The sequence below is a fragment of the Pseudophryne corroboree genome, chromosome 4 (assembly GCF_028390025.1).
Source record: "Pseudophryne corroboree isolate aPseCor3 chromosome 4, aPseCor3.hap2, whole genome shotgun sequence".
Classification (NCBI taxonomy): domain Eukaryota; kingdom Metazoa; phylum Chordata; class Amphibia; order Anura; family Myobatrachidae; genus Pseudophryne; species Pseudophryne corroboree.
In genome coordinates this window covers 942642841-942657800 of record NC_086447.1, presented here as the reverse complement: position 1 = coordinate 942657800, position 14960 = coordinate 942642841, and positions in this window count along the sequence as shown.

Genomic DNA, 14960 nt, shown 5'->3' with positions numbered 1-14960 from the left:
TGAGTATATTTCTTTTTTAGTGATTCCAAGAGCCACACATCCAGTGGTTTTAGGCCTTCCATGGCTCCGTCTCCACAACCCATCAATTGACTGGACGACTACGCAAATACTGGCATGGGGTCCCTCCTGTGCTGAGACTTGTTTAGCCAAAGTTCTTCCTGTTTGTTCTTCCTTCCCCAGGTCATCTGATGTTCCGCCTCCTCCATATCAAGTCTTCACGGACGTGTTCAGTAAAGCCTCTGCTGATATCCTTCCTCCTCATAGAGAATGGGACTGCCCAATCGACCTCATTCCAGGGAAGGTTCCACCGCGAGGCCGAACTTATCCGTTGTCTCTGCCTGAGACACACTCCATGGAATAGTACATCAAAGAGAACCTGGCGAAGGGTTTCATCCGACCATCTTCTTCTCCAGCCGGCGCAGGCTTCTTCTTCGTTAAGAAGAAAGACGGTGGTCTGCGTCCGTGCATCGATTACAGAGGTCTGAACGACATTACCGTCAAGAACCGATACCCTTTACCCCTGATTACCGAGCTCTTTGATAGAGTTAGTGGTGCAACTATTTTCACAAAGCTGGACTTGAGGGGTGCCTACAATCTCATCCGAATCCGTGAGGGTGACGAGTGGAAGACCGCCTTTAACACCCGTGACGGACATTATGAGTACCTCGTCATGCCCTTCGGATTGAGCAACGCTCCAGCAGTCTTCCAGCACTTCGTGAATGAGATTTTCAGGGACATCTTGTACCGCCATGTCGTGGTTTATCTAGACGACATCCTCATCTTTGCTAATAATCTCGAAGATCATCGTTTCTGGGTAAAAGAGGTTCTTTCCCGTCTCCGTGTCAATCACCTCTATTGTAAATTGGAGAAGTGTGTGTTTGAAGTTAAAACCATTCCGTTTCTAGGTTACATTGTGTCCGGTTCCGGACTAGAGATGGATCCTGAGAAACTCCAAGCAATCCAGAATTGGCCTATACCCTTAAGCCTCAAAGGGGTCCAGAGGTTCTTAGGGTTCGCCAATTATTATAGAAAATTTATACGAGACTTTTCCACCATCGTGGCGCCTATCACTGCATTAACCAAGAAAGGTGCTAATCCGTCCAAGTGGTCCGAGGAAGCTACACAGGCCTTTCACCTTCTGAAGCAACGGTTCATCTCTGCACCAGTTCTGAAACAGTCCGACACCGACTCTCCTTTTATCTTAGAGGTAGATGCCTCCTCCGTTGGAGTAGGAGCGGTGTTATCCCAGAGGGCCAAAGATGGACATCTACATCCTTGCAGTTTCTTCTCCCGGAAGTTCTGCCCAGCTGAGCGCAACTATGCCATTGGCGATCAGGAGTTGCTAGCCATCAAGCTCGCTCTGGAGGAGTGGAGATACCTGTTGGAGGGAGCTTCCCACTCAATCACCATACTTACCGACCACAAAAATCTTTTATATCTCAAAGGCGCACAATGTCTGAATCCTCGTCAGGCCAGATGGGCACTCTTCTTTTCTAGGTTTGACTTTAAACTCCAGTTCTGTCCGGGTTCTCAGAATCGTAAGGCCGATGCCCTTTCCCGCTCATGGGAGCAAGAAAATGAGTCCGAGTCTGCAGACAAGCATCCTATTATTAATCCGTTGGCATTCTCCACGGTAGGGATGGACTCTACGCCTCCACCAGGGAAAAGTTTTGTTAAGCCAGTTCTAAGGAAGAAGCTCATGCATTGGGCCCATGCTTCCCGTTTTGCTGGACATACAGGCATTCAGAAAACCCTTGAATTTATTTCTAGGTCCTACTGGTGGCCAACTCTGAAGAAGGACGTTATGGAATTTATTGCCTCCTGCCCAAAGTGTGCCCAACACAAAGTCTCCCGCCAGTCGCCTGCGGGGCAACTGGTTCCATTATCTGTTCCCCGTCGACCTTGGACCCATTTGTCGATGGACTTTGTTTCCGATCTACCTATCTGCAACAAGTTTAATACCATCTGGGTGGTAGTTGACCAGTTCACCAAGATGGCACATTTCATCCCTCTCACCGGTCTTCCGTCAGCTTCCAAGTTGGCTCAAGTGTTTATACAAGAGATCTTCCGACTTCACGGTCTTCCTGAAGAGATCATCTCGGATCGTGGAGTACAATTTGTAGCCAAATTTTGGCGAAGTTTGTGTCAAGCCCTCCAAGTCAAGTTAAAGTTTTCCACGGCTTACCATCCTCAGACCAATGGTCAAACCGAGAGGGTGAATCAGGACTTGGAGTCCTTCCTCCGTATATATGTGTCTTCCTCTCAAGATGACTGGGTTCAACTCCTTCCTTGGGCCGAGTTCAGCCACAACAATCAATACCATTCCTCATCTTCTTCTACACCATTCTTCATTAATTATGGATTCCACCCTAAAGTCCCAGAATTCCAACCGCTTCCCGCAACTTCTGTTCCAGCAGTGGATGTCACCTTGCGTCAGTTTTCAAATAACTGGAGGAACGTCCGCGCAGCCCTGCTTAAAGCCTCATTCAGGTATAAGAAGTTTGCCGATAGGAAGCGTAGAGCGGTTCCTGCTCTCAAGGTGGGTGATCGTGTGTGGCTGTCCACGAAGAATTTGAGGTTGAGAGTTCCCAGCATGAAATTTGCACCTCGCTACATCGGACCCTTCAAGATTGAACAAGTCATCAATCCTGTTGCCTACAGGTTACAGTTACCATCCTTCTTGAAAATACCCAGGACATTTCATGCTTCTTTGTTGAAACCGCTGATCCTGAATCGGTTTCATTCCGCACTTCCTCCAGCTCCCAAAGTTCAGACTCAACGGGGAGTCGAGTACGAGGTGGCCAAGATTTTGGACTCACGTTTCCGTTACGGTCAGTTACAATACCTCATTGACTGGAAGGGCTATGGTCCTGAAGAACGCTCTTGGACCAATGCCTCAGACGTCCATGCTCCTGCCTTGGTCCGAAATTTCCACGCAAAGTTTCCTTTAAAGCCTAAGAAGTGTCCTGGGGCCACTCCTAAAGGGGGGGGGTGCTGTCACGATCCGGGTATCTGGACGCCATTACTTACCCTTCAGATGCCTCCAAAGGCTGGCTCAGCGTTCCAGGACCGGATCCCGCTGTTCCTGAGTTTCCACATGCAGAATGTCAGAGTGGTGATTTCATCAGCCGCAGCCTCCGCTGTGCCCGCGTGGTTAAATGTGCGCTTGTCAGTCTGGCGTCTCCTGTCTCCTGTGGCCGGCGTCGCCATTACTGTTTCAATTCTCACATGGATTACAAACCAAACTTCCCTCCAAGTGTCTGCATGGGCGCAGCCATCTTGGATTTTGTCATCTGATTATTTCCACCAATCTGCTGTCTGTATTGTTGATTTGCATAATTGCCTAGCCAACCCCTTCCTTGCTGCAGGTATAAGTATGCTGTGCCTGAGCAGGGAAGGCGTCAGTGCTTTGGTTGTCTAACCTAGTTCCAGTTTGTCTCTCTCCTGTGGTTGTCTTCCAGGTTCCAGCTCCTGTCTCCAGACTTCTGCTATAGAGACCCGCACCAGCGTTCCATCTGCGGTGTAGCCTGACTCTCCGATCCATTCTGGACTCACCTGTTTCCAGCTACAACAATCACCTGCTTCCAGCCCAGCTTCCAGCAGTGTACAGCTTCTCTTAAAGGGCCGGTGTCCTTTCTGCAGTTTACCACTCTCCACCGGTATTATTATTTCACCGCTCTCAAACAATCACCTGCTTCCAGCCCAGCTTCCAGCAGTGTACAGCTTCTCTTAAAGGGCCGGTGTCCTTTCTGCAGTTTACCACTCTCCACCGGTATTATTATTTCACCGCTCTCAAACTCCAAACTTCATTATTATTTCATCGCTCTCAAGTTCGTTTATTATTTAACTGGTTCCAGCCAGTATCCACTCCGTACCAACAACAGTCTGGTTCCAGCCAGTATCCACAGCAGCCGTTTTATCTTCAGCAGCCCAGCCTTTCCTGGAACACCAGCTGGTACGATCCTGGGTTCTCTCCATTGCTACAGTCAGGCCTGGTAAGGACTTTCCAACTAGAAGATTATAAGAACTGTCTCACACTACCAGTGCCTGTGGCCCTTGCCACCCTGTAGTACCCAGGAATTGTATTTATCCTCTGTTGACTTTTATGTTTCCTTTTACTGCTGCTGTGTTACGGAGTTTGTCATAATAAACATCATTGACTTTTATCCTGGTTGTCGTGGTCACGCCTTCGGGCAGTTATTCTACATGTTACTTACATGTCTAGGGGTCTGATACAACCTCCCAGGTTCCGTTACATCTCAGCCCCTACAACTGAGGCTGCCTCCCGTCAGCTCAGGCCCTCAGTTGTGACAGAGAGTTAGATATGGGTGGGTTATTTTGTTTCTGTGCAGGGAAAATACTGGCTGTTTTATTTTTACACTGCAATTTAGATTTCAGTTTGAACACACCACAACCAAATCTAACTCTCTCTGCACATGTTACATTTGCCTTCCCTGCAGTGCACATGGTTTTGCCCAACTGCTAACAAATTTGCTGCTGTGATCAACTCTGAATTACCCCCTGTGCTTCAACATCTACTAAAGGTGGTCCAGAGAACAGAACGTTTAATAAAGGGCACCTGAAATCGAAACAATTTTTTACAATGTTAAGAAAACATTAACTCTAAAGAGAACATGTATTGCCAAAAAATTTAAAATTGGCAATATACCATACACCACATGCAGTGGCAAGGAATGTCTTGTTTGCGAGTGGTGATCCTGATAGTGCTAATGCTGTTTAATGCTCTACAATGTCTATTACAGAGCGAGGACAAGCACAATCAGGCATCTTCTTTTGTAACCTCATATGATGATGCAGCACCTTCTCGCTCTAAGTCTAGTAGAGGTGTTACCTTTAAAACAGACAAATCAGTCCCCCTTAAAAAGAAGTACACTACAGCTGAAGAACCAATTGTGTGTCACAAATCCCAGAGGAGAGTCTAGGGGTGTCCACGTTAGTCTGACATTTCTGACACTGTATTTGTAGAGAAGCCTCCTTGTACCATTTCTGCTCCCTCAGAACATGTGGGAATGATGGTGACGTAGAAATTGAGGATGCTACTGTGGAAGTTCAACAACATGAGGGAGATATTTATGTAATATCTGACACTAATGAGGCTATTGATGAGGATGTTGTTTGTGTAAGTCAGCCACCAGTGCCATTTCTTACCCCTGTTAAGAAGAAGGCCATTGTCATGGCTGGGCATAAGACCAAAAAATCCACCTCATTTGTGTGGAATTATTTTTACCCAAATCCTGACAATGTCAAACCATCTGTACTATTTGTGTAGCCACAGTAAGTAGAAGTACATAATTTGTAGTGAGTTAATGCAAACTACAGTATTTGGTAAAATCTGAAAAATCCTGTAAAATAATACCAAACAGTTCAGCATTAGCTAGCTCCCAGATAAATCCCAGCTCATGCAATCTCCACCGCCAACACCTTCATCATCAATCTCTTCATTAATGATCGGAGGTAGTACTGCAATCAATTTGCAATGGCTATCTTCTACACAATCCAGAAATTCCAAGAAATATCCTTGTTGTGTGCTAGGGCTGCTGCTGAGGGGGATCTTCATCCCAGAAGGGGACCAAGAAGACTACTCGTAGTTACAAACAACAATTGATTATGAAACAATCCTTTGCAAGGGGAAGTATGAAATCTGCCATCCAGTCGCTCAGCGGATCACTGAATCCATGATATGTGATCCAGATATGTGGACAAACGGTAGTGGTTAAACTGAAGATTACATGACTGTGACAGCACATTGGGTGGCTGTATGGCCTTCAGCAGTAGAATCTAACATACATCGCCGGCTCATTCACAGGCAGGCTACTGTACTCTCTGTATCACCACCGTCACTAAGAGGCATACTGGTGTTAACCTATTAGAAAAACTCAGGGATGTCATAGCAAAATGGCTTACCCCGCTGACACTCTCCTCAGGATTTGTAATTTCCAATAACGCAACTAATATTGTGGCTGATTTTGAACACATCTTATGTTTTGCGCACACAATAAACTTGGTGGATTAGATTTTATTTTTAAATGACACGGTGTCACGAACCGGTCTCTTACCTTTGCGGGTTCTGGGGTTCATCCGTTGCCAGTGCGGTTGCTTGCGGTGCTGTGCGCCCGTGTGGGGACGCGGCGTGATCAGTGGCACAGGTAATGCAGAATCTGGGAACTGTGAGTGCGGGGACCAAATGACCTAAGGCACTGCGGTGTGTCTGCTGTATAGGAGGTGGCCATGTTGGAGACCAAATAGGTAATACAGAGCACTTGTGAAAACACCTGTGGGCAGGTGTAAGCCAATCCCGTGCTTGTGCTGCCTTTAAGTAGGCTGGGATTATGTTACTCTGGGCCAGTGCTTTGTTGTATCAACGCTGTGCTCTAGCTCTGAGCTCTCTCCGTGCATTCCTGTGTGATTCCCGTGGTCCAGATATCGCCTCCGTTCCCAGAGGTTCGTCTGCAGCCTTCACTGCTAAAGATCCACCGGCTCTCCGCTGTGCTGTCAGTTAATTGCACACCTACTGGAAATAGTTGGATTCCCAGAGTCCTGCATGAGGTTACCTTGTCTGCCTGTCTTCAACCATACAAAGTTTGGAGGATTCCACTACCCTCAGCTGTTCGTTTGTTCTACTCAGCATTTAACCTGTTCATCACCTTGTCATCTGCTACAGTTTTCACAGTGATCTCCGGAACCCGCAAGTAACCCAATTAAGTACTTTTATTTTCTATGTTGCCATTACAAGGATAATTCTTCACAGCCTCTCAGTTAACTCTTAAAACTTCATTGCAAATCCTTACAGTTATTTCTTCATGTCTGCATTACCCAGTTAAACACATTCTGCCGTTCAGCATCAAAGCTTGTTTATATTTGGACAATTCAACATTTATTCATCAGCTTGTTTCATATACAGTTCCATGAACATTTCTTTTATTTGTCTTTGAGATTCATCCTGCATATTATTTCTGCCATTCCTGCAATACTTCAGTATAATATGATGATTAACAACTTGTCATTTAACTCTTTACTGAATTGTTATTTCTAATAAATATATGAAACTGAACTTTCTTCGTCCTCCCTGCTTTCTTCATACCCCAGCACCTACACCTGTGGTTGGTCCCGGGTTAACGGATTCACAAAAACACCCGGACCTGACACACGGGTGTTTAGAAGATACTGTCTAACCAGGTGTAATTCCAGCTTCAGCGAATGGAGGAACAGCAATAAGTCATCCAAGTATACACAACAAACCATGACATAGCCTGCCCCTGAATCCACTCCTGCCCGCAGACCAACCCAATCTACCCCTGGCTGATCTCCAAAGTGACGCAGTGTGGTGACTCCTCAACTGGACCCTTTCTTACAAGACTTGTTGCAATTTTCTGCTGTATGGTAAGTGTGTGGGTATGTGTGTGTGTGTATATATATATATATATATATATATTTATATCAGAGACCAGGTTATCACTGCTGATCCACTAAAGGTACTCACCTAAGTGAATTCCTGCTACACCTGAGTATCTAGATTTCACTTTCAAGTAGTTGACCCATGAGGATTGGCGGATGACTCAAATAGAAAGCCCCTCTGATACTGAGGGTTTTTTATATCGCTGTGTCGGGTATCCATATCTGCTTATTTTTGATAATACTTACCATACAGTTAAGATGTACCCCTGATGAAGTCTTATAACAAGACGAAACGCGTTGGGTATTCTTGTTCTTCCTTTATGATGTCACCTCTGAAGTTATATTGAAGAAAAAGAGGAGACTGTAGAGATTCACCTACTATTGTCCTCGACATCTTAAACGGAAATACACTAAGTGTGGAGTGACTTATTACTCCTTTTACAAATGAACCATGAACTTTGAACTTGTTTTTATGTATATTGTGACGACACGTGATGACACAGACGGCGCGGCGTGTCGCACAGTGGTAAAAGACACGTGGTTACTTTCCTAGCCCTGGTCCTACCCATGGACTACACTAATTGTTGATCTGTATTTGGCTATATACTAGGCAATATTGTATTATATTGTATGATGTTATTGTTACAAGGGTACAGTTATGTTTTCGATGTGTATATATATGAATGTATTGGTTATTGTGTTATAGTTTGTAAAATAATGTTCCCCTATGTGACTGCTCAGATTACCTGTGTGTTTGCTGTTGGGTAGATACAGCCAGTATCAGATGTCAGGCCATACAACCCCCTCATTCTTCCCCACACAATGGATTCCAGGCCACACAATCAGATTAAGTAAGGTTAATTTAGTTAACATCTATTGTGGCCTAAGGGACATGCCTGGACATGTGAAAATAGGTTTGCTCTGAAACTGTTCTGGGGTGTCGCCTTATTGTAGGAAAGACAAAGGTTTTGATAATAGAAAACAGGGGAGGTGAGAGAGATCTGAGAGAGAAGGTCAGAGAGTCACAGGAGACTGGCTAAGAAGTAATGTTCTGCCGGGAGTTCCAGGAGGGAATTGTCGTGTAGAATTGGATCACAGAAGTGTGCTGAGCTGTTTATAACCCATTCTGTTCAATTAACCACTGTTGGTTTTTCATCTACCACCATGACTGAGTGATTTTGAACCCAGTATCCTCACATTTGGTGGCAAGCAGAGGGATCACTCAGGTTACAAGCATGGATGCAAGATATTACAGCAGATTGGAGGCAGCAGCACAATATTACAAAGATATCAAGAAGGGAGTCCTGCAAGGACTGTGTCATGGAAACAAAATTGTAATCAATACAGTGGATACCAAGGAATCCCTAATTGGAAAACTGGCTCAATGGGACTTTGAGCACCCTTGTGATAAGGAGGAAGAGGAGGATATGGTCCAGGCCTCAGCGGAGGAGACCAGTAATGGAACCAGGGCAGTGAAGCTTGTGGTTGGAAGTTCATCAGCATATAGGCAGGCTGGGAAGCCGGATCTGTTATTTATAGTTACCAAAATGCAGTACATTTGGGAGTACTGGAATGAAGCTCAGCGGGTAATCAGCAGGTGGAGAGTATCCAGCATACAGGACAAGTTGTGTCATCTGGGGAATGCGTTCATGCACTGCAGAAGTGAAGCAGCCACATGGAATCTGCTAGGGGAGCCAGAGTTTGAGGAATTCAGGGAGGAAGTGATCGAAACAGTGGCCCAAATGACACAAAGTATACAATATACAGAGACGGAAGGGCAAGTGCAGAGTAAATTCTCTTCCTGGACAGAGCCAGAGGAAGTGGCATTGGATCGGGGGCCCCTAGATACCCCAGCATGGCGAGACATTGAGGAAGAAGTCGCTACTATCACCTGACCACCACTCGACCAACAGAGCCTCCAAGGGAATCCTTCAGGTGAGCACCAACCAGTCCTGGCTACTGAGCCATTTACGGTGTTGTGTTTGGGGGAGGCTACTGTAAATGAGAAGGAAGTGGGGTCTGTCATTCAAACACCCCAGGAGAAGATGCACTATGCCTTCCCATTTGCAGAGGTGGAAGAGGAGATCTCTGCGAGGGCAGCAGTAGGTGGTAATGTCCCAACTATAAGCATGGCTAGTGCAGACAGTGTCTCACTTCAGGCTGATCAGCATATTCGGCTGAGAGAGGCCTATTGTGAAGCTATGTTCATGGCTGCCCCAGTTATTTTATCAGAAAAGGATGTTCAGGAAGGGCCCAGTGTACCCCCAGCTATTGTATCTCTCCCAGAAGATTCTGGAGGTCTGTGCCCATTCAGTGAACTTGATGGTAAGGAGCTGCAGCCTGAATGCCAGAATCTTCCCTGTGACTCAGAGAAAATCCAGGTATCAGACATGGTGAAAATAGCATCAGCTCAGGAACTGGAAGGGAACATGTTGCTCTACTCTAGGGCACCTGAATGTGTTTTGGACTGGCATTGTGTGCAAGGTGAAATGACTGACTCTAACCAGGACAATGGTGTTCAGCCAGGACATGTAACATGAAATGCAGTGAATGGAGAAGGTAATGCCACTGTCCCTATGAACCTACATCCATGTTCCAGTACACCCATGGTCGAGTTGGTGGGTACACACAAGGAAGCTGAGCAGATTGTACTCCAGGCCAAAGCATACAGGACTCAGAGTAGGATCCCACAAGTTACCCAGCCAGCCAGGTTGGAGGAAGCATTTACCCAGGATAGCACAGAAGAAACTTCTGGCATGAAGGAATCCCCACTGTGCCCTGACAATTACCATACCCGTGGTTCTTGTTTGGGGAAGGCAAGCCACTGTCCTGATGCACCAGAGGTGATGGAAGTGGGGTTCCCAGGGAATACATTGTTGGGGAGGGAGAGTGAGGGCCCCAGAGATCAGATTTTGTTTATGGAAGAAAACTGTGACTATCTGCAATGTGAGGTTACCCAGTTGGGTGTAGGGGAATTATTAAGTCCCCAGGCGCAGTTATTGGACTTACTGAATTACACTGTTGCACATGCTGTTACCCCAACCCAGCGGCTGTCTACAAAGGGGACTTTGATTAATGTATTTGGATTAGACACCAAGATACAAGAACTATGGGCTGCTGATCACGTTTCCACCGGACCCTGGTAAGACTGTATTGATTTATGTACTGTGGGCCACGCACACCCACCAGACCGGGGAAAGAAATTCCCACACAAGCCTCATGACAATTACCACAGACTTTGGACATGGGACGCTGGTGGGCTCCCTACAAGCTGTACAATGCTATTCATTAAACCACCAGACCCACTAGAGAAACCAGCCAGTCATTGTTATGATGGGGCACAGACTGTCTGATGTAGAAGAGCATCACTGCGCTCAGCAAGCTTAAGCTACTTAGGACACAGGGCGAGAAAGTAGGGGAAGGTAATGTGACGACACGTGATGACACAGCCAGCGCGGCGTGTCGCACAGTGGTAAAAGACACGTGGTTACTTTCCTAGCCCTGGTCCTACCCATGGACTACACTAATTGTTGATCTGTATTTGGCTATATACTAGGCAATATTGTATTATATTGTATGATGTTATTGTTACAAGGGTACAGTTATGTTTTCGATGTATATATATGAATGTATTGGTTATTGTGTTATAGTTTGTAAAATAATGTTCCCCCATGTGACTGCTCAAATAACCTGTGTGTTTGATGTTGGGTAGATACAGCCAGTCTCAGATGTCAGGCCATACAACCCCCTCATTCTTCCCACCACAATGGATTCCAGGCCACACAATCAGATTATGTAAGGTTAGTTTAGTTTACATCTATTGTGGTCTAGGGGACATGCCTGGACATGTGAAAGTAGGTTTACTCTGAAACTGTTCTGGGGGTGTCGCCTTATTGTAGGAAAGACAAAGGTTTTGATAATAGCAAACAGAGGAGTTGGGAGGGATCTGGGAGAGAAGGTCAGAGAGTGACAGGAGACTGGCTAAGAAGTAATGTTCTGCCGGGAGTTCCAGGAGGGAATTGTCGTGTAGAATTGGATCACAGAAGTGTGCTGAGCTGTTTATAACCCATTCTGTTCAATTAACCACTGTTGGTTTTTCATCTACCACCATGACTGAGTGATTATGAACCCAGTATCCTTACATTTATGTAATAAATTTTACGATGGAACATGTTGCCACCATGTTTTGACTCTTAAAGGTGTGAATCATAAGTGCCTTTTGTAACACAGGGTGTTGACTCAACCCTCGGGCGCCAGCTCACCTATTCTTGTATATATATATATACTAGGTGATTCATCGCGCCCTACGGGCGCTCTTCACACCGTCGTTAGGGGCTACGCCCAGTTAACCCCTGCACACCTTTGATCATATGCAGGCCGGTAGATAACAGATCCAGAAACGCAGCACAGTATAGAGGGCATACAGAAATAGGGTCCGGTTGAGAAAATATAGAGGCGTGTGGGGGGGGGGGGGAGAAAGGGAATGTACAGAAACGCTGTGCGATCGGTAACGGATAGGGAGAGTCAGGGTGGTAGGGAGAGGATATAGAGAGGGAAGGTGTTAGACAGAAAATACCGCTGCAAGAGGCTACGATCCGTTAACCCCTGAACGGGCTTCAGCTGTGCTATAATTGTTATTATATGGAGTATTACCTGCAAAAAAGTTTATGCTAGTGGGTAAATATTGCAAGGGGGAAGGGCGTGCGATTGTCAAGGGGGCGTAACCCTTTGTGAGGGCGTGAAGAGTGGCTGCAGGGCACAATGAATAACATAGTGTAGTATATACTGCTAGTGTATGCAGCGCAGCTTATACACACAGTGGCCACAGGTATCAGAGCTGCGTATACACACAATGGACATAGGTAGCTGAGCCGCTTATACACACAATGGCCACAGGTAACGGAGCCACGTATCCACACAGTGGCCAGAGGTAGCAGGGCAGCTTATACACACAATACCCACAGGTAGCAGAGACGATTATACACACAATGGCCACAGGTAACGGAGCCACGTATCCACACAGTGGCCAGAGGTAGCAGGGCAGCTTTTACACACACAATACCCACAGGTAGCAGAGACGATTATACACACAATACCCACAGGTAGCAGAGACGCTTATACACACAAAACCCACAGGTAGCAGAGACGCTTATACACACAATACCCACAGGTAGCAGAGCCGCTTATACACACAGTGGCCACAGGTAGCAGAACCGCTTATACACACAGAGGCCACAGGTAGCAGAGTCGCTTATACACAACGTGCCAACAGGTAGCAAAGTAGTTTATACACACAATGACTACAGGTAGCAGTGGTGCTTATACACACAATGGCCCCCGGTAGCAGTGCCACTTCTACACACAATTCCCATAGGTAAAAGAGGCGCTTATACACACAGTGGCCACAGGTAGCAGTGCCGCTTATACACACAATGGCCACAGATAGCAGAGCCGCTTACACACACAATGGCCACAGGTAGCAGGGCCACTTATACACACAATGGCCACAGGTAGCAGTGTCGCTTATACACACAATGGCCGCAGGCAGCAGTGTCACTTATACACACAATGGCCACAGGTAGCAGTGTCGCTTATACACACAATGGCCACAGGTAGCAGTGTCGCTTATACACACAATGGCCACTGGTAGTAGAGCCGCTTATATACACAGTGGCCACAGGTAGCAGAGTTGGTTGTAGACATAATGGCCACAGGTAGCAGAGTTGGTTGTAGACACAATAGCCACAGGTAGCAGAGTTGGTTGTAGACACAATGGCCACAGGTAGCAGAGTTGGTTGTAGACACAATGGCCACAGGTTGCAGAGTTGGTTGTAGACACAATGGCCACAGGTAGCAGAGTTGGTTGTAGACACAATGGCCACAGATAGCAGAGTAGGTTGTAGACACAATGGACACAGGTAGTAGCTGCGTTTATACGTACAGTGCCCACAGGTAGCAGTGTCGCTTAGACACATAATGGCCACAAATATATACAAAATGTGTATTTGCGCTTGGTGTATAATTAGTAATAAGATAAAAAGATAAAAATGTCAAAAATTAAATAAATACACAGGTGTCTGCTTGAATCAAAATCAACACACGTGGAACTTGCTGATATAATTAAAAATAAACAAATTTATTAACATACACAATTAAAACCCATCTATAGATGGGTTTTAATTGTGTATGTTAATAAATTTGTTTATTTTTAATTATATCAGCAAGTTCCACGTGTGTTGATTTTGATTCAAGCAGACACCTGTGTATTTATTTAATTTTTGACATTTTTATCTTTTTATCTTATTACTAATTATACACCAAGCGCAAATACACATTTTGTATATATTTGTGTCTAGTTGTTTGGGGGGAGTTAGCGATCCCTCAGTATTTGCAGCTGATGTGTAATTAATTAATTTAACTTAATACAATATTTGCGCCAGGAGTTGGAGTGGTTAAACACTCTAAATTAAATTACATAATGGCCACAGTATAATTTTTTTTATTAATCCAATGTCCATTGGTAGCAACTATACTCACAGAAGTTCAGTGTGTGTGTGTGTGGGGGGGGGGGGGGGTTGGGGGGTTGGAAAGGGGGTGGGTCCAGTGAGGTGGAGGTGCCTATCTGTGGCGCTGATCACCCCGATTCAGGAAATCACTTGTATCGGCTGCGGATGGTGTCCGAGGCGCTACGTGTGGTGGTGAGGTGGGTGCGGGAGGGGGTCCAGAGGTGTTGTGGGTGGTATAGGGGTGGGTTCAGTGGCACGGATTGCGGAAAGGGTGCAGAGGGGCTGTGGGTGGGGGAGGGGGAGGTGTGGAGGGGGCGCGGATGGGGGAGGGGGTCTAGAGGTGCTGCGGGTGGGGGAGGTGCGGGTGCGGAAGGGGAGTGTAGAAGCTGTTGGCCGGGGAGGGGTGGGTGCTGGGGGCTGTGGATGAAGAAGGGGGTATGGAGGTGGTGTGCGTGGGGGAGGGGCGATGTAGTGGGGGTTTGTTTGGGGATGTGGGGTTGCAGGATGGGTGAGGTTGGGTGATAGGTTATGTGGAGGAGGGGTGGCTGCAGGGGAGCTGTGGATGGGGTCCGGAGGTGCTGTGGGAGGTGGTCCAGAGGTGCTGCGGGTGGGGGAGGTGTGGTAGGTCCACGAAAGGGGGAAGGTGTCTATAGATGATGTGGGTGGGGGAGGGGGCCGGAGGTGCTGTGGTTGGGGGAGTGGTTGCTGTGGGGGTGTGGTGGGGGCCGGGTGCACTGCGGGAAGGGGAGGGCGTGGTGGGTGCTGCGGGTGTGGGTGCTACGGGTGGGGGAGGGGGTGGGAGTGCCGTAGGTGGGAGGGGGATGTGGTGGATGCTGTAGGTGGGAGGGGACGTGTGCCGTGGGTAGGGGGCGGATGGTGTTGGTGCCACGGGTGGGGGAGGGGTGCGGGGGTGTAGCAGGGGTGGAGAGGTGGGTATGGGGCTGCCGCTGGTGGGGATGGGGTGGTGGGTGCTGCGGGTGTGGGTGCTACGGGTGGGGAGGGGCGTGTTCAGCGGGTGGGGGGCGGATGTGGTGTATG